At 42.3% G+C, this 21,628-nt stretch overlaps 1 pseudogene; it reads right to left on the bottom strand.

Moving 5' to 3' along the window:
• Window positions 1-2,404: 2,404 nt before the first annotated feature.
• On the bottom strand, window positions 2,405-20,192 carry LOC123067881 (tRNA (guanine(26)-N(2))-dimethyltransferase-like; annotated as a pseudogene).
• Between the last annotated feature and the right edge of the window lie 1,436 nt (window positions 20,193-21,628).

Genomic DNA, 21,628 nt, shown 5'->3' with positions numbered 1-21,628 from the left:
GAGGCACCGCCTCATGCCCCACATCAGTGTAATCTTATTGGCTGGACTTCTTTCTATGGTCTTTTGCCCATCTCTTCTTCTCTACTAGCATGTAGCCGTCCATGGCGCCACCGTGACCAGAACCCGAGCCAGCCGCTCCCGCGCACGTCACCGTGCTCCTGGTGACGCCAGGAGGCCGTAGAGGCCCTCTGCAGCCCCTGCCGTGCCCTGCAGCCACATCCCGCCCGGAGCCGTGTTTCGGCCGCCACCCCGAGCTCCACTCCGGCGAGCTCCAGCGACCCCGCGTCCTCCCGTCGCCTCCCCTGGATGCGCGAGAGCCCGGGCTACGCCCCGATGCCCTTAGCCGCCGCCCCCGTGGCCTGTAACCCGGACGACCTTGCCGGCCTGGCAGGTGAACCCCACTGGCCAGGAGTTAGTTAGCACTAACCGCCCCCCCACCTATGACACTGACAGTGGGCCCCGGAGCCCTAATCTTTTAATTAGATTAGCAATAACCCCTGTTTAATTAGCTGTGTCACTGACATGTGGACCCCACACGTCAGGTTTGACCCGGACCGGCCTGTTGACCTGCTGACGTCACAGTGAGGTGGTGCTGATGCCATAAATCATTTTCTGGATTTATTCTTTTTAGGAAATTCCAGAAAATAGTATAAACTTCTAAAAATCATAGAAATTCAACCGTAACTCCAAATGAAATAATTTATATATGAAAAATTATCAGAAAAATCCAATTTATCCTTTGCCATAGGTTGTGCAGCCATTTAATTTATCTTTTACTATGGCATGTTGGTAATTCAGAATTATAAACCTTGAAATTTCATAAATGATGTTTGTGTGTATTATGGCTGTTTAGTACCACAAGCTAGATTTTCTAAAAGGTTCTAATTTTTGCCGGTATTTTGAATTATCACCTTTAAAAAGATCTTGCACTATTGGTGATACCTCTTGATATCAATACAACTACTTCCTTACAGTGAAGTGAATATTAGACATTGCAATTATTTGCATCTTCGAGGTAAATGCATGCTTCATTGTAATTGATTTACTCTTGGGACATTGAACATAATTGTGATTTTAAGTTGTATTGGATTTATCTACTACATGGATGGCCCAGTATAGTTATTACTTATTGTTGCAAGATACTGACAAGCTTCATCCAATAGTTTTTATGTAAGCCGAGCATTACAAGCAATATTTGAGCAATTTCAAGTTATGGCGGTCGAGCATTGGTTTCTACTTTTTGGTTCGCAAATTTTAAAAAATTTAATTAGTACTTTAATTCACGTTCATGCAACAACTAATTATTAGTGTCTTCTACTCTGCTCAAAGGCATTTTGAAAAATAAACCTTCCACTATAACTCATTTTCAGTGTGGTATTCTATGAAAAGTAAAAAAAAAGTTCATATTTTATGGTTCATGGAGTTGTAGCTGTAATTTATAAACCTCTTGAATTACCTTAGTAGAAAAGTATATTGCTATCGCCACGACACATTTTTCCAGCATATATTAATCACAAGTTTCTTCTACTCAACGTTTCTATCCTTCAAAAAGATAAATACAAACGCAAGTAGGAAGGTTTATGTGAACCCCTACAAGAAAGCAAACTTTGTGTAACAACAATTAGGTTTTCAAAATCATAAAATTTTGGAATATTTGCACTAAGTGGTGGTATTCAAATTCTTATATATTTACTCTAAAATTATTAATAATTTGTAGCACAGCCGCTAGCCCGTGCAGGTGCACGGGTTGACGGCTAGTATTTGCTAATTGCAATCACGCCAGCCCGTGGTAGACACATGTGGATTAGTTCCAAAATCCAAACTAGTATGCTGGATGCAAGCATGCTTGATACCAGGTCTTCTTGTATCAATCATAAATCTCCAAATAAAATAGTATAAAATCAAAAGGTTTCAACTTTACTTAATTAAACTTAAACTTATGGCGACCCTATCTTTCCACAAAAAGTACCATTTTCAGCAATCCTGTTTTTGGTGTTATTTTATCTTCAATAAAGCTGTATTAATATGAGAGTGAATAAAAAATATTATAGATGTTAACAAAATTTTCTGTAAACTTGGTTAATGTTTATAGAGCATAAGAGAAAGCTACAGTAATATGCAGAGTAAAAAAACAGAGGGAGTAGTAAGGAAGAATCATCAAGACAAAGGAACGTTACTGTTTACAAATAAAGCAGCTGAGTCGCTATAATGTCCTATCAAGAACTTTGTAGTGCATGAAACAACCAGCTGCACGCGCCAAGATCGAAACTTGCTACTTCTGTAGTGCAGGACAGCAAAATGTGTTCCGATTTCAAACTAATGCCAATGAGCGCTCTTCTGGTTTTGGATGTTTAACAATATACACATTGTGGAGTTATCTAACTTCGAAGTGTGTAGTTGGCGGTTAACGCATATTTCAAATCTCCCATGCGACCAAGATGTATGAACTGACTGGGACAGTTGGTCTTGACCGCGTTGGCACCTATATGAGATCTACAAGCAGCTTAACCTTCCTGTTCACATTTAGAATGTTCCAGAACTGCATACATATTATTAAGGAATTATGATAACATTTTTAGAGTTGAACCGCGTTGGCACAATTCTATCCTGCAGAAGCCGGACGACAGGGACCTATTTATGACGGCGTCTACGCGGCTGGGGCATACGGCCAGGGAGGTTTTCTAGCCCCATGGATGGCGGTGTGATCTCCGGTTAGGATCTGCCACATCATAGGCTGGACAGATTTATTTATTCTTGAGTTGTAAAACATTTTTTATTTTTGGGACGGATGGACTTATGGGCTGTGTGCATCGTGCTATGCAGAGGCCGGGCATTCTTTCGATGCGTTTGTATCACCTCGATATATCATTGAATGAAATGTCCTTTATCGAAAAAATTATGCCATATAAGAACCGAAATGAAGCACCCTGGTAATTCCTTAGGATTTGGCAAATTAATCATACTAGATATAACAAAAAAGGAGAAGTTGCATACCTTCTGCAATGAATGAATGAGGGTACCGAGCGGTGGAGAGTTAACTTTTTCTCGGCAGGCAATCTGACATTGCATAACAAATTTAGCTTGACTTTACTCAACAGTTGTACATCATAGACATTCTAATAAGTACATATTCCAACTGCAAGACATACCTCATCAAGTCTTATATATCCAGGTGGTAACCTTGGGTCACTCTCCTCAATCATGGCGCCAAGAAGTTTTTCGACACCATTCTCACTTGTGTGTGCCCGTCCCCATTCCACAGCCAAGTTTAGCATTTTTGTAATGGAAGAACAATCATGTAGAGGACCTGTCCAAAGTGGGCCTACAACTGTGATTGAAGTGGCATCCTGCAAAATAAAATGGTAATTATATACTACCATAACATCAGTCAAGTATTTTGTGCTAAACTTGGGTTAATAAGATCTTTTGCGGTACAGTAATAAGCTTGTGTAGAAATAACTATTGACTAATCAGTAAAACAAAATACTAATCAGCTTCAAATCTAACATATAAAAGCTGCTAGAGTACCCGCCATTCTAGGGGCATTCGCGGCGCGCATGCGTTCTGGCCGCACGATCTGCCTCGCTGGCCCGATTTTACAGTGCTGTCAAAAATCCCGCGGTTAGTTTTTTTGGACATTGATCTTTCATGCTTGAGTGAATGACGTGTGGGGCTCCTTTTTTCACGGGCCCGTTTTACAGCTACATTGAGAAGAAACCTCAGGGTCCCGTATGTTCTGTGCGCGGTGGAATCAGGTGAAAACCTAGCTGCCAATCCCCGCCCATCCTCGATCTCCAGACCCCATGCCTCGTCTCTCCTCCTCTCCTGATCACGACCGCCGCCGCCGCGCCCCTTCTCCTCCTTCTCCTCTGCCCAGCGCCGCCTCTCCTCATCTCCTTCTACCGGATCCTGCCGGATCCTCCCGCATGCCGGCTTCTCCTTGAAGAGAAGGGTCACATCCGCAGGAGAAGAGGGGTGGCGCAGGAAAATTGAGGAGTAGCATCGCAGCTGGGTCTTGACGGTGGGGGTGGAGGAGCAGGGGAGGCCGGTGGTGGGGCGAAGGAGCAGCGTGGCCGGTGACCGGGGCAAGAAGCAGCGGGGGCAGCGCTCCCATCGCACTGGGGTGGAGCTGCAGGGGAGATGGGGTGGTAAGCCCTTGTTCATCATGGCTTCTATTGGCTTGCAGGTATACTCTGGCTAGGTTGTTCTTTCTCTAACTTAGGCTATGGTTGCAACCGTTGGCTGTTTTGTTGGTCTTGATGTATTTGCTTTTTTATAAGCTTATAGTTTGAAAAACTATATACAATGATTCCTAATTTGATGCCAATAGCTCCTGTGAGCATCCACTGTGACGGGTTCTTGTGCTGATTACCAGAGGCAGCAGCACAGTCGTGGAGTACATGTATATCAACGCTGACGGTGTCGGCAGCAATGACACGAGGTGGGCGATTTGACCAGCGCAACATTCTTGTGTGTTCATTTAGACATTCAGGCAAGAATCTGGTCCTTGTCTTTCCATGCACGCCTATATTTTTAGACATTCTTGTTTCTGTGTATGCATACACATAGAAGAGATTAAATATGTCTGAAACATGTGAAAGCATGCATATTTTTACTGGGCTCGAAACATATCTGACCTCTGCTGCTCAAAATATCTAGGAGGAATTCTAAATGCCCAATTTTATCAATTATTTAGTTTAATAAAGTTTGTCCCTGATTCTCAGTCTCTTAGGTACAGTATGTTAGTTCAATAAAGGCCATTCCTGTCCTTAGTTTAATAGGTACAATGAGCTTTTCAATTTTTCGTTCTCATCTTGCTTAGAGTGATTTTATCTTCGTCTTTATGCACACAACTTTTATGATTTCAGTCTCTAGATGAAGCTTTTGTGGCCAGCAATGAAAACTGCTTAAATATGAGCCCGCCCAGCCACCCGTCATCCACGACCCTCCTCCTTAAGCCCTTCTTGTCTCTTCAGGCAGGTGAGCTCCTTCCTCCCCCCTCCTCTCTCTCTCTTTTGATTTTATGCTGGTAGATGTGTTTGATGTGGGTTCTGCTGCTGCCAGGCTTGGCTCTGCTTGGCCTAACTCTACTTGTGTTGTTGCTATGTGCTACTATATGTTGTTGGTTGCCTCCTTGGTTATTTGTGAATCTGAAAACACTTTGTGAGAAGCAATGATTGAAGAGAAGGCTATGATCCAATGGGAAGAGCTTCATTTTCAGTTTTTTTTTAAGAATTGATGAAGGACATGTCATATGTTCAGTTGCTAACATTCTCTCTATGGTGTATGCACTTGTTGTTCATTGCATCGGAGGGAGAGGAAAACTCTTTGTGAGAAGCAAGGATTGAAGAGAAGGCTATGAGCCATTGAGAAAACCTGAACTTTAGTTTTTTATTTAAGAATTGATGAAGGATATGTCATATGTTCAGTTCCTTACATTTTCTCTATGGTGTATGTACCTGTTGTTCATTTCATTCAAGGGAGAGGACAACAAGAGTAAGAAAGCCTTGCAACATGAAGGCAGTACCACGCAGCACCAAGTCAAGCGCATTGGCCTCGATCGCAAGAGACCAGTACCATCAGGTTTGCTTGACTGCTTGCTAGGTTAGTGGTTCATCTCTTATTCTTCTTCATGTAGGAAATAAAAGGTGCACATATAGAAGAGTCCATACTGGGCATCCTTTTCTTTTTTAGTTTTTGCAATCCATGGCAAAGTGTGTTGTATATTTTCATAATTCTTACCACTTACTTATTTTTTCAGCAGCATAGTTTTAAATGCAGTAATGCGTGTTTATGCTTTGCAGCCCGGCATCGAACAACACCCTTAATAAAGCTACATGGTGGACGCTAATTGTCATAATTTGACCGACAAATCTGTTTGAATAGATTATACACGATTGATGTGATTATTAGATGATTGCAGTCTACCCCAGGGTGAGTTTATCCTTTTGGTTTATGAAAAAATGCTTATTTGGCTTCATGTGTAACATGAGTTTTCAGTATCTAATATTTGTTCTGTCCAACATGAGTACATAAGAAAGAAGTGCTACTACTACATTACTGCTGCTTGCCAAGGTAAAAGAGAGTTCAATTGTAAAATGAGATGCCAGGTATTGAGGGCTAGACTGTACATGGCAAAGATTAATTTGTTATGGTGAAGCCAAAGCTTTAGTGTTTGAGTCATTGGGTGCCATCTTTGTTAACTTATTATTAAGCATATCAACTATGTATTTTGTCCCACATAAATGAGAAAAACTCTGTTTTTTTTGACATCATGACTCATTGTCATGTCTAAATATTTGAATTTTATATTGATGTTTTGATCGTGGATGCCAAAACATCACAGTTTGCCTGATAGAGTTAATTCCATTATAAAATGAAGATCCTTCCATCAATTAGATAGCTTTTATTAATTTGATTTTTCTATTTTGAATATACATATTGGTTATTTGGATGCTTTCGTTTGAAAATTTGCATAGATCAATGAGGATTCAGGCGGCGGGGAGGGGACTGGTGATAGGAAACATGGGTCCAAGAAGAAATCAAAGACCATGGTGAGTTGTTCTCCCTTTTCAAATTTAAAGCCTAGACTAGAATCGGTCAATTGTGATTTGGCAATATGATTAGGATAGCATAATATTCTGCTAATAGCTTCACGAGGTAATTATGTCAGTTATATATGTGTTTGTTTTTTACTGTAGTGAGATCACTTATTTTAATTTAGAAAATAGAAACATGAAGTGTGGTTATAAGAATCTAATAGCAGATGTTCTTAGCATGAACACGCTTTGTAATGTACCTACTGACTAATAGCACAATCATGACTTGGCATGCCCGGTTTTACTTTACGAAGAGTAGTATGTGGTGCTCTAATATTCAACCGTGTTCTTGAATTGGGAATTATGTTTATAATAGTTAAAGTGCTTGTGTGTTGGTCTGATGTATATAAGCGAAAGAAAATAAAAAACGGGTGGAAGAAGGGAACTTCTTGCTTTTCTTTTCCTTTTGTTTCTCTGTTTGATAATTACTCCCTATGATGGGCAGGTTTGAGAATAGGAAACGTCCTACTCTTTGATCCCTTTTTGTGTGAACGGCTCGATGGCAAGGGTGGCTATCTGCTCCTCGCTCTACTGGTTGTGTCTTTGTCTTCCCCGTGCGATGCGCCACACGCCTATTTGTTGCTGCTGTGTGTGCGTGTCTGTGTTGTGATGTGCATATGAGCACGTTTATGGTGTGTGCGCGTGCGCATGCGTGTGTGCGTGTCTGTGTTGTGATTGCGTGCGTGGGTGTGTGTCTGTGTTGTGATGTGCATATGAGCATGATTTGTTCAGCCACTTTAGGCATTACCACATCTATAATACCATTTTCTAATATCTGATAGTTGTATTGGCTGCGGCTAGCTTTTGGGATATAATTTCGAAGGGTATTCTTCCCATATGATCAGTTCTGCGGCCTGCACTCATTTTTACTGCCATGAATGGTGTCTAAGTCTCCCTCTCTCTCTCTCACTCTCTGTGTGTGCCACTCTCTCTGAGATTTGAAATTATTATTTCCTGTTATCAATCATGGGGATGTTACGATTTCTATTTATTTGTGTGGTGGCCAATAAAATCTGACAAAAAGTTGTTATCCACCTCCTTCCATGATGGCAAACCTCCAACTATTGTTTCTTTTCCGGTAGGATATGCATTCGATCCAGTCCATGTCTTGGCCTCTTTTTGACATGTGTATTTCTATGTTCTTCTTTCAGGTATTGTTCAATCCACCAGTAGCTAGCGGATGTCGTGCTGTGATTAAGGTTTGCCACCTTCCTCTGCTACATCGCTTAGTTTTATGGTCCATTCTTACAATACTATGTGCTTGCTCTTTTTGGCCGTGACATGGGAATCTGATGCTTACCAACATTAGTGTAGAATTTGTTTCTTGGTGATCTAAAACTTATAGTTATTAAAGGAAGCCCTTGGTTTGTATTAGGTACTTGTGACATTTGGTGGAACTGTATGACAAATAGTGAGAGAATAGATATTACCAATGATGTACATAGAGAGAAGATACTCACATGTCACATCATATTCCCTCATGCTCCTCTTCTCAATTGCAAAACTTAATATTAGTTCAAGCTTCTTTTTTTATGTCGTCAACAATGTCAATTGGTGCAACAGGTGTCACAACATGCAGGTTCTTTAAACAAATAAGATGATAATTTATTTAAACATGATAGTATATTACCTACTTTAAATCCTCCAATATAATGATCGGCATTAATGGCGTAAACATCCGCTCACAAGTAGTTTCAACAGAAGTGTTATGAGCTGCAAAGTAAATGAATAGAGTATTAAACCAGGCAAACTGCAAAAGCAAATTCTTCACGCAATAAATTTTATCATACAAGCAATTGAAACAATAGACATAAGCGATTCCAAGATACAGACTTTCCCCAATGCTTCTTAACAACATCAATTGCTTTTCCTTACTCGTCTGCCCTATGAAACTGAGTATGTCTAAACTGGGTTCAAAGTTACACAGACAGATGTAAGGAACTGATAAATTTACCAAGACAGGGTTCAGCGAGGTCAAGATCATACACCTTATGTGTGAACAACATAGGGTCCCATGCAATCTCAAGATCATGTGAATTCATTTGTCCATGTCCGCCACAACTCCCGCAGCGCCATGCATCTCGCTGCACCAAGCACGAGCGGATCCAGGCCACTTAAAAAGGACATAGTAGCATGGCGACGGTGGATTTTTCTTATCAGAAGTTCAAAACTATGCAGATAACTCAGCAACCACACACCTATGTCCCCAACCTGCATATATGCCTTTTTTTATTAGGAATTATATATAGACAAACTATATGAGGCTTCTTTTTTATTAGGAACTATATGGTCCCCAATCGCATGTTTGAGAAAGTTTCGCATTAACACCTAGCTATAATGTGTACAGATGATATAATACTATGAAAAGACAAAATGGTACCTGGTTGAGAAAATTGTTTATTTAGATGCCTAAAACAAACAAACAAAAACAAGTGATAGAATCCTAGCCGGATATTCACTTGCAAGATGAGGCTTGTAGAGATCGTAAACATGAGTCATGTGAGAAGCTCTATATATTTGCTTTCAAAAGAAATAGATGCATTTGGACCAATAAGCATAGCAACTACAACAGTTCCACCCATAGGCCGAGCTGGTCCCTCTGCATAAACCTGGACATAATATGGAACATCAAATGAGTGTTGCACGGAGACAAAAGGAAGAGAAACTGAATCCACTTAGTGCAACAGTTAGATGGCCATATTGGGTGACTAACCGTGCTATCCGTGCAGGCTACAAGGCCGTAACGTTCATCCGAACATCGACTTTCAACCGAAGTCACTCCAATTCAAGAGGGAAGTTGTTCCACCATAACATGCATTACTGGAGTCAAACTCCCTCAATGTCAGTAATACCACTTTCCTGTATTTGTGACAAGTGTCAACAGTAACGACTGAGTGAGTGAGACTGAAGAAGAAGCGACACAACATAGGAAGCAGAAAAAGACCCGGCGTAGAGCAGCCTCCCCAGCCTGAAGAAGCAATGAAGATCCCCCACTGAAATGGTCAGAACAAAATTTTAGAGTGAACACAGTAAAACAAAATCCTTTTTTACTGAAATCTCAAGCATGTTTTGGCTGTTTTCTGCAACAACAGCAACAAAGAAAAAACATTATCAAAGAATAGAGGGGGTGTAGAAGCTACCATACCTGCAGATATACTTCTGACAGTGGAGTCGCCGACAAGACGGTGAGGTCGCCGGCAAGGAGACCCACCTCTGCCCAAAGACACTGGCTCCCATGCACTTCTGGGATGTGGGCAACCACGAGCATGCTCGTCGGGAGGTATCCTCAATCTCTGGGGATGGCTGCCTTCCTTGAAAACGAGGGCTCTGCTGGTGAGGTCCGAGATCCCGATTGGAGAGGAGAGGAGGTGGCGGCCGCTCAAGCCGACTCTGGCAACAGGCGCTCGACTCGAGTGTCCGGGCCTGCCGTTGGGCAGCGCCATGGCACAGGAGGCGGCCCCCCTCTTGCTCCCGAACAACCGTGCGCATCAGTGGAGGATGGAAAACTTGGGCGGGGAAGAGAAAGAGGGGAGAGGTGCCATCCACCATGCGCAGGGATTTCAAGATCAGAGGAGGAGAGAGGCGAGGGGAAGAAGCAGTGAAGAGATGGCAATGGAGTGGAGCGACATGTGCTGCGCGCCGTCCTCCTACCCCCACGCCACTTTACACTACACCGCTTAAAAAACGGCCAGCAAAACCGGAAACTCCGAAGAGTATCCGAGCTCGCTTGCTCTCAGTCAAAAGTGTCCATCCCACGCCAGCCTCTTCAATGCATCCCCTATTTGATTTTTGTATTAGGTCTAATTAATCCCAACCTACTAGAAAACTTACAATGTGCTAGGGCATTTTTTGCATGGTCAACATGGACAAATCCCAATTTTCAAATTGTAAAATGTAGTCGCATTTTTTGCATGGTGAACCTGAACAAATCCTAATTTGCAAATACTGAAATTTAATCATCATTTGCACAACGAACATGTAAATTTATTATTTTGCAAATTATGAAATGTTATCGTCCAAAATCTGATAGGATAGGCCATTTTTTTGCACCGCGAACATGAACAGAAATCAATTTGCAAATTGGGATTTAAAATCATCCTTTCTTAATTAATCTTAAGTCTGCAGACAAATGAACATGCAGAGCATTTATTGCACCAGAATTTACAACTGTCCATTTAACCACGGCCACTAAACGCGCCCGAGCGCCGTTCCTCCGCAGTCCCAACAAAACCGAATATTGCAAGATGTGCATGGGCATCATGGTGCCTGTTTTAAAAAAACATTTTATACAGCTCAAAAAAATTGAAACCTATTGTCAACATGCACACACATATATACTATATATTTGCAAAAATTTATAACATCTTGCTTTCCCACGTGGTGTAAAAAAAGACACATATGTATTTTCAAATGGGCCGGAATTTTTTCGCCAGAATTTTGTTTTTCTGTACAGCTTACAAATTACATTTCTTTTCAAACAAAATTCCATGGATCCGTAGTGTCAGCAATAAAAATGGAAGTTTCCACAAAATTATTTTCAATTTTTTTTGAAATTTTAAAATATGGCTTTTGCATTTTTTTTAGAGGGCACCATGGTGCCCGAGCACACAAACTTCACACTCCAGCAAAACGGGCCATTGCACTCGGGAGGAACGAGTGCTTTTAAAAAAACATGAGAGGAAAGAGCCAAAACTGATGTGCGAAATAGTCGTTCCCATGAGTTTTAACCCCAGGGAGTTTAGTGATTTAGGTGATTATGTTACATGATGGTTAAAGATAATCAGTGAGAAGACTTTTATGCTTGCTACATATTAACTTACTTTGGTGCTAATCTATTCAACTCTTTTTAGTGCTTTTCAGTACAACCTATACCAGTTTCATTCTGGAATTCTGGAATCAACCGAAGACGACATAAGTAAGATATATTGCAGAGCACCTTGACGATACACTTTACAATCCGAAGACATTTTGAGAGCTTAGACGACGAGTTCGGTCATATGGAATACATTTGTGCTTTCGCCAATGACAGCCCACCGGACACACCTACCATGAGGAGCTACTTAGTCGATGTGGTCATTTGAACTGTCAAAGCGTCTTATATTTTGGAACAGAGGGAGTAATATATAATGTTTTCTATAAATATCATACCTAAGTTTATATTTCTTTATGCTTTAAGGATTTTATTATTAATCTCTAAACCACTCTTATTTAAATGGTTTGAATGCTTGGGATGACCAGACCTATCTATATGATGCATCTCTACTTATGTAGCTTGCTTACTAAAAGCAATGTAAATAAGCTACCATAAATTGTAACATAGTGTATCAACATTATACCTAAGTATCTATTGCCTTATCTTCCACTCAGTGTCTAAATATTCTTATGTGCATGGTTTTGAATGCCAGGTTTGCTCTCACCCTTTGCGCTATCGGCGCAAAGTACTCATTATTTCGATCTGTGTCTGATTTTTTCTATCACCACTCTTACAATAAATTCCTTGCCGTCGGCCTTTGCGCCATTGGCGCAACGGGTCATCTAGTAATATAATTTCTCTAAGCGAAAAAAGGAAAAGGAGCAAAACAGTAAAGGAAAACAATTCGAATTCCTAACGTCAGTTCAGTAAAACACATGACACGACTAAAGTAGTTACATAGTCTGACTATGATAATTTTTTCACTAGTTATTTACTACAGCCACATGATTCAATGTATGTACCTACGGTTGTTTCTGCACATCCGCAAGAAATCTTCCCCAATTCATCAAATCCAAAGGTCTGAGACTGGCCGCAACTCTTGCGGTGACAAATGGAACCATAATTACTGCCAAAAATGAAAGGGACATCAGTAACTTAGCATCACATTACACACTAATTGACTGTAGGATTTTGGAAATAAGAAAGCACTGAGTCAACCTGATGCCATCTTCTTTTCCATGGCATAATCGTACCATCGCTAGAAAAACTGGACAGTGGTACATGTAATTGGAGAATACTGGTGCTATGTGAAATCCAAGCATAGCTGTTTCGCAGGCAGCCCCACCTAAAAGCATTCGCAAACCGATGTCAGTCCGATATGGCACTGGACGGACATAAGCTCGATATGAGGACAGTGAGCTAAGGGAAACAAAATGTTATGTGGCTGACGTTTACAAACAGAGTTGATTGAGTCTTTCAAAAGGCAAACAAATGTGAGAGTATACAGTTTCGTAAAACAAATTTGCTGAATTTATTTGCCTAATTATAAAAAGAAGCGTGTATATAGAGAGAGAACAAAAAGATGCAACTATAACAATAAAAGTGCAGAGATACTTTCTATGATTTAAAATAGTGGGTGATATACACAACTGGGATTTAGGATAACATAAGCAATCTGTTTGACTTATACTCGGCATGGGATAATCTTATTACAGAACAAGCAACAATGCGAACATCCTGGTTTTGTATTTCAGTAATATACCAAAAATTTAATATGTTAAGGCAAATGTGTCACGAATTTCTTTCAAAAAAAATGTGTCACGAATCTAGGAGCGCCAAAGTTCTCCGGCTCAACATTAAGCAGTCGGAGCACGAGGCAACGGCGGAGGCGGTGGCAAGGCGAAGGCTACCCGGCTGGCCGAGGAGGAGGACCGTGTTGTTGGGTTTCCAAGGAGGAAGGTGGAAGAATACACACACGAACTGGAGCTTGAAGAACACACACACACACACACACACACACACACACACACACACACGAAGTTGGCATCGCACACAACTTGTGCCATTTTCTCGTGTATTCTTTCAACGCAAATGAACTGAGTACATGTCTTTTAAGTACCAGACCTACACAGCACACATGCACCCACTAACCCCACTATGTTGCATGCAGACCCGCCGGCCAAGCCAGCTGCTTGATCCGATTATTACTGTACGTACATGCTTGAGTCAAATCCAAGTTTGCAATAGACATGAGCTTACACACAACGGCACACTTGACGCACGCCTCAACTGATTGCGTCCGCTTCTAGCTCCACGCCGATCTGCAGCACGACTCGGCCGCTTTGACTCCGGTGAGCTGTACTTGCTAACCAACACATCCATGCAAACTACACGTACCTGCATCGTACTCAGCTGATGCTAACTCAACTATCTAACTAGCCACTATTAGCTTGGATGTGTACTCGTCCCCACACTTCTACGAGCACGCTCACTACCGTGCCGTAGCCTCAAGCCTCTAACTCAACAACATGCATGAACGAACTAATGCAACGAAATAAACATGATGAACACCTAGAGAACAAGGTTAACTCTCGCGCGCGTGACCCGGAGGATGACCGGACAAATCTCCTCCAATGACGACTCGGACCTCATCAACGGCTCCAGCTCCGACGACGACTCAGACCTCACCAACGGCTCCAGCTCCAACGACGATGAGGACACCCCCTCCCCCTCCGGCCGTCGACGCCTACATGGAGGGTTACAACCACATCGGCAACCGAAAGGGTAAGGGGCCAACAAGGGAAGTGTGATTTCCTCCGCCCTTTTCCGTCTCTCCATTTTATTTTATTTTTGATGTTTAAGTACTCTTCGGCGATCAAAACAAGTTCTTTTGGTTGTTTGATGAATGCGGCAATGTGAATTATTTCCAATTATATCCGAATTATGTCCATTTGTTGCTAGTTTGTTGATCCATATTAGTTTATTGTTTACATTGCATGAGTTGCATGGATATGCGGTAGACGGCCACGGAGGCAAAAAAAATTTAGGCGTGATCGTTCATGGTCCGTGACGCGCTCGGGCGCGTCCACGGAGATAGAGGGATTGGATTAGGTACTCGCTGCTGTACATACTTTAAGAGAGGTGCCCTTAATGTTGATGTCGATCATCTGCCGGCGTGCTACTTCCCGCACATAACCTCTTCGTCCTGTGATGACAGGGGCTCGGTGGTATTGGCATCCATGAAGAAGAGTCAAACGCGCTTGTGCCGGGGACCGAGAGACTCAACGCGGCAGCTCCGGTTGACGGGGAGGGAGTCTGCTGCAGGCTATCTCCACCAGCACTACTGAGATCTCACCAACAAATCTCATCCAAGAAACACGACCAAGAACTCAGAAAAAAATACTCCTCAAATTTGCGGAAAATACAGGCTCAAAAAGTTTCGCCACTCCTAACCGCGCCGCCAGCCGCCCCTCCCCACTCCTCCCCCGCTTCACCGCCGCCGGAGGGGACACCGGTTGAAGCCCGCGTGGTCCCCGGGGAAGGTGGCGGCGGGGCGTCCTCGTCGTTTCGCCATGGCCTCGCGCAGATCTCGCGGCGACCGGTGGGGCGGCGTCCCTCACGGCGGCGGGGCTGCCCCTAAACGGCGCTTGGTGGTGGCCACTTGGCGGCACGTGGGTGGGCCGGATCTGGGCTGCGGGTCTACGTCCCCGTCTTGGCAGCGCTTGCCGTTGCCCTCGGTCATGGGGCGTGGTCCCGACGGGCCTAGCGCCGGTGGTGCTGGCCAGGACCACGCTGACAACGCCCTACTTAATCTCGCGTCGTCCCGCTGGCCAGTGGTGGTGGTCATCTTCTTCGTCAGAGATGGCCGGCCAGAGGCTTGGTGATCGGATCTCGAGATCCACCATCTAGTCTCGGCTACCAGTTGGGGAGACATAGTTGCTGGTGAAAACCGAGCCGACGGCAGGCGATGGCGGCGTTCTATGATGTTACCTTGATGGAGGCATCGTCGTGAACTATTGTCGACCCACTCGAGCTGCTCCAGGGGACACCCTAGGATCTAGTGTTCCAGATCGGACGATGGCGGCACTGCGGTGTCGTTCCTCTCTTGGGAGCATCGTTTGTGGAGCAGTGCTGGAAGTCAGAGGCAGAAGGTGGAGCGGCTTCGTCTTGCACGGAGCTTCGGTGGAGATGTCAAGTCATGCCTGCCGACAGGTGCTACGCTTTGTCATGCCTGGTCGGTAAGTGTTACGCACGACAGATCTTCCAAAGACTTCAAGATGTGTCGGCTGGTGGTACTTGGCAGCATGGTGCTGAGGTGTATAAATGGCGACCACGACGTGCTCAGCTGTTTGCACGCAGAGAGGAGGTGTCGTTGGGCGCCGTGGTGGCGTCGACGATAGCTAGACCGAGCAAGTTTGATGCATCAGTACAGTTCTGAAGATGGAGCGGTGGCAGTTTGCGGCGGCAGCCTCTGAGAGCACGTCGGACCAGTGTGTGCCCCAGACCCGGCAAGTGGCTAGGTTGGGGTCTCAGGTCTTGGATGTTAGGGTTGGTTGCGAGGTATGTGGTATTAGGCCCGGAATATCAGCATCCCTTCATCAACTGGATAGGAATAGCGACAGATGCTGCATAGACTGTGGCTTCAGACTTACCATTGTATTTCTTTGTAAGGACTTTTATGAATAATTAATAAAGTGGTTGCATGCATCGTCCAGATGCAGAGGCCGGGGGTATTACTCCTTTTCTTTAAAAAAAACAGGCTCAGAAAGTTTTGCCAAACTCCCTTTGCAATACTTGCCAGAATCAGCAAGAATGGTTTTTTTTTCTGGGGTTCAACGCGCCGATCTACTCCCCGAAGTGAACTAGCCCACACTTCAAGAACCATATTAGAAGAAGATGAAGGGGAAGAGTGCGATGAGTGGAAATATATGTTGCTATCTTTCCATCAAATGCGTCCATGAGTGGGTTGAACAGGTTCTCTATGGTGTGTGGGACCAATGTCTGCAGGGAAGTACAACATTATACGAGTCATATATATGTTAAATTGAATTAACAGATATAGAAATTAATCCAAAGCATATACACAATACTTTCCAAATCACGAGGACGTTGCACGGTGGAGATGTGGCTGGGGTGGAGCACATAGGACGTGCACTGCAATTACCCACCAACCATTCATTAAACGTTGATGTCACCCTTATAATGCTCATTGCATACATGTCTACTATGAATGGATATAGTCTCTTCTTCTATTTCTTCTTACCTATCTTAGCTCCTTTAGGCCAGCAGGTAGTAGCAGTACCACTCAAATGAACACGAATGAAACTAGTATTTGGGGTAAAAGAGAGATAGGTACTAGTAATCAACATTTGGACGCATGTAGTGAGTTGGGAATGGGAGGCGCTCGGGCCTCAGGGAGGATGCTATCTATTGAAGCTTAGATCCGACTTTCTCCACTTGTTCTGGCATGCCTGCTAGGTGACAAAGAAGGGAAGACCTATGCCTACTACACACTACGTGTAGAGACTCGACAGGAAAATAGTTGGGGGCATCAGCGCTAAAACTTTATTTTCTCCCTGATGCAGCTCCATTAGAAGCTACTGCATGTCGCAATGCGTTAGCCCTTGCTGCTGATCTGAATGTCACCAGCGTGGAGATTGCCTCTGATTGCCAAGAAGTAATGAATGATATAAATAATGGTACAGGTGGCCTGCGTGAAGCATTATTAAAGAGATTGTTACAACGGCATCTTAGTTTGTTTCTTGCTCTTTCATTTTTGGCAATACGACTTCCAACTTAGAGGCACATGGCCTCACTAAATATGCTCTTAGAGCATCTTCAGCAGGCTTTGCATATTGGATCGCTAAAAACTGATGAGAGAAGGTTTAGCAATCCAAAATGTTTTTTGCTTTGGTAGCTTTTGTATGTTGGATTGTTATATTTGCATGAAACACACAATGACATGTGGGGATAGTTTGTCATAGACACATCGCACACTAGCATACGCATTTATATACATATACTAGCACAACTCGTGTACACTTGGACCAAGAGGTGGCTTGATGCAAGCCCTGAGTTTCTTATTCTGTGCCTACGGGCTGACTGTAACACAATGATTGTTCATTAATAAAGCTCCAGAATTCAATGCAAAAAAAAGGTACACAACACAACAGTACACACACGCACACAACACACTCACACGTACCCAACACATGTGTACACGCACATACACACCACGCACACGTACACAGCGCACGCACAAGACACACTAGTACATGGACCAACCTGTCATTGAGACAAAGTGAAGAAGTGGGCCACGTTTAGGAGGCTTGCTAAAAATTTACAAAATGGCCTTCGAATTGGCAAATATGCAAGGTGGGAGGTAAGATTTGCTAAGCTTTGTAAAAACAATTGGGGAAGGACCACTTATACAAAGGCTGTTAGAGGTGGTTTTTTGGACAAAATTGATAAAATAGCAATTGAGTGCAAATATACAAATGCTGCTGGAGATGCTCCTAGTCTTATTTGAAGGTAAATACTTATGGTTACTTCAGCCTCCTGATCTCCAATGTATTCGGACAAACATTATCATTAGTCAATAAAGTGGAGCATAGTTAGCCAAGAAAAACAATGCCTATTACACTTACATCACGAACAGAGCACCTGAGCAGAGGAAGAAGACAGAAAACAAAAGGCATTGATGTGTGGGTCTGTTGGGCAAGTCACCATGGATGGATTGATCACATAGTCCACTGGGTGGTTGGAGAAAGCAATTTGAGAAAACCACCCGTAATTGTACAGATCCGATCACTCTATAGAAAATCACCCCGAATTACTCGTAAATATATCAGAGTTTGGGTGTAAGAGATTTGATGTGTCATCATTCATCTTCGATCGTTTCAGTTGGTATCAAAGAAACTAGTCTCGCATAAAATTATTTAGATTGCTTGTTTGCAATGGCAGTCCTTAAAGCTCATTGCATACATGCCACTTATTCTTTGCATAGTCTCTTATATTTTCCCTTAACTGTTGTTATGACTTGGGGGGAAATGAGATTATATCAAATGAGCAAGCTAGTTATGCGTACCAATTTGAAGTTAAGCATGTAGTGTGTTGGGAACGGGAGTTCTTCAACACCATAGTTATGCAACTATGCTCTAAACTGCAAATTGTATTGCAGTGCCCAACTCATTTTCAGGTGGCCTAAATCCAGCCTAGCTAGGATTCACAAGACTTTCGTATTTGCAAATTGCCAGCACATGGGCCCGTGATATACACACGTTGATACTTCCAAAATTCAAACCAGGATGCCTCCGTGGGGTGGAAACTTAAAATATAATCGAGATCCAACATGCTTTCTAGAAAATGGGGATATCAGTTGCTGACTCACAAACGAATGATTTTCCGCAAACTAATTCAGACACGATGTCTTCTGACCTCAAGCTCCGATCACCTCTCTGAGCGCCAATTTCTCAAGATGGATCTGTCCCCACTCCCACATGCATCTTATTCTATGAATCATAAATTTCCAAATAAATCCTGAAACTAATAAACTACTCTCTCCATTTATGCGTTCATGAATATAAGATGTTTTGGATATTTCAATATTGACTACATGCAAACTGAAATGAGTGAATTAACTCACTAAAATTCAACATGGACTAACGAACAGAAATGGGCGAACAAACACACTAAAACGTCTCTATATACATCCAATTCAAAAAATAATGTTACTCCCTCCAATCCGTTGTAATTGCCACTGATTTAGTTCAACTTTGTACAAGTTGCGAAAGAATTCCATGATCACTCAGATGTTGGCTAAACTCATCACTTAGATATTCTCCTCCCCGATATGATCGAAGAAATTTTTATCTTTTTAACACGATGATTCTCAACTTCGTGCTGAAATTTTTGAACGTTTTCAACTGTTCCAGACTTATGTTTCATCAAGTAAATATAATCATATCTACTCAAAACATCACTCAAGTTTATGAAGTATAGATATCCTCCACGCCCTGGTGTGGTTATCGAACCACATACATCATTATGTATTATCTCCAATAATTCACTCACCTGATCAAGATGCTCCATGAACGGCGTTTTATTCATTTTACTCATTAGACAAGCCTCACATTTTTCAAATGATTCAAGATCAAAAGAAGTCAACACTCTATCTTTATGAAGCTTTTCCATACGTTACTTTTCGATATGACAAAGATGGCAGTGCCACATGTAAGTGGTATTAACAGTCTTCCGAAGACGTTTAGCATTAATGTAATTGATATCCTTATACTTTCAAGATCCATAATGAATAAAAAGCTGATAATAGAGGCAAATCCAGAACACATATTCTAATAATAAATTGAACAACCATTGTTTTTCAGACTTATAAGAGTAACAGTCGCTTATCAAACATGATCCAAACATAATGTTCTAACACAACTTCGGAACAAAATAACAATTACTAAGTCCTTATGTAAATCATGAAAGTAAATTTAAAGATGTGATCACTCTGACGGCTTGAGCAACAATCTCATCACCATTCCCAACTGGCATCACGACTTCATTCCTTTTCAGCTTGCGATCTTTCTGTAGTCCCTCCATCATAGTGCAAATGTAAGCAGCCAATCGGTATCAAATATCCTTGATTTACATGAACTAACAAAGTAGAATAACATTAACTTTGTGTCACATTTAAGTTTACCAGAAGAACCATTCTTCTTCTTATCCGCCAAGTATTTCTTGCAGTTGCACTTCCAATGTCCCTTTTGTTTGCAGTAGAAACATTCAGTGTCCTTAGTAGCTCCACCGTTGTTCCTATTTTCAGACACGGTCACACCGTTGCCAGGAGATTTCTTCTTGGACTTGCCCTTCTTGAAACTAGCGGTCTTATTGACCATCGACACTTGTTTGTTCTTCTTCATTCCTGCTTCCGTAGTTTTGAGCATAGAAAATAATTCATTTGTATTTTTCTCCATCCCATTCATGTTGTAATTCATGATAAAACCATTGTAAGATGGTAGAGTGAAGCAAGCACAATATCTATATCGAGTGTTTGTGGCATTCTAAATTCCAGAGCAGCAAGTGTCTATCAACATAGCCAGCTAGGTTTACTATATGCTCACTCATTAAGGAACCTTCTTATATCTTGCACCCAATGAAGGACTGGGTTATTTCAAAACGTTCGGTCCTTTGCATGCTTCTTGTACAGAGCACCGGTGACCAAATTATAATATAAAGTGCGCTCCCACTCAAATCAATTTCTCTCATAATTAGAAGTGAATGATTCAAGATCCTTATCTTATTAATAACCATTGATGTGGACATCGCTCATGGCGTAAACTTCAACCGGTAGGCAAACTTGCCGATAGTATCTCCATATGACTATTGTTCATATTTCGATGCTTTGTGCTTCTAGCTCAGAATGATTCTGCTACAACATCAAGATAACCGAGTGTTTTGGCTTGTGAGGTCTAACCTTCACCTACCTTACACCTCACAATCTTTCTGTACTCATGTGGACATAAAGTACTTCGAACAGCTACGTGTTGTAGATGGTTGCTACACTGTGAAGAGCAGTAAGAACTTGATATTTTCTGCGAGAGATCACCCTAGTAAAAACAACTACTATCCAATCAAAATGGTGCAAACGAAAAGGGATAAATATCTCAGGAAATTCATAATAGCATGATATGGTATAGCCCATGGCGTCTGTAACGTCTCCATGAGCCTCCAAGGTCTTCATGGAAGTACTCTGAGGTGTTGTTGTAAGAACATCCATGATCTTTTGCGCCTGTTGAAGCCACCTTGCTCTGGGGTCCTTCGTAGCATGTCTGTCACTCCCCTCGATAAAATAAAATAACGAGGTTTGGCACGCAGGTCATAAAAGTGACAATCCTTTGGCTGCAGCCAACGTGTTGTACTGTGACATGCATGTCACTTAACGTTACATCATATAACCATCTCATACATAAACTAATTATTGCACACATGTGCATAGCCATCTATGACTGTTCCATTTATTTATAGGTTCCATTTATTTATAGAAAATGAGTTACAGTGGGCCTTCCCCACTGTGTTTCCTAAAGAAAACTAATTATCATGACAAAGGCTATACCACATGTCATGCATCCTGCGAAACCAAGTTAGACGTCCTATAATCGGTTTGGCAAATTTTAATTACGTGGCTTCTAGGGTTTGCGGAGAAATCTAGCTATCTAGATCCATCCTTAAGGCTAGATGAATTTTCAGGGTGGGCAATAGTGGGAAAAGGATTATAGGTGAACTCAAATTAGTGGCGGGCGCGACAAGGCACCCGCCACAACTATTCTGGAGA

Source organism: Triticum aestivum, chromosome 3B (assembly GCF_018294505.1).
Source record: "Triticum aestivum cultivar Chinese Spring chromosome 3B, IWGSC CS RefSeq v2.1, whole genome shotgun sequence".
Taxonomy (NCBI): Eukaryota; Viridiplantae; Streptophyta; class Magnoliopsida; order Poales; family Poaceae; genus Triticum; species Triticum aestivum.
This window is presented reverse-complemented; position numbering and strand designations above follow the sequence as displayed.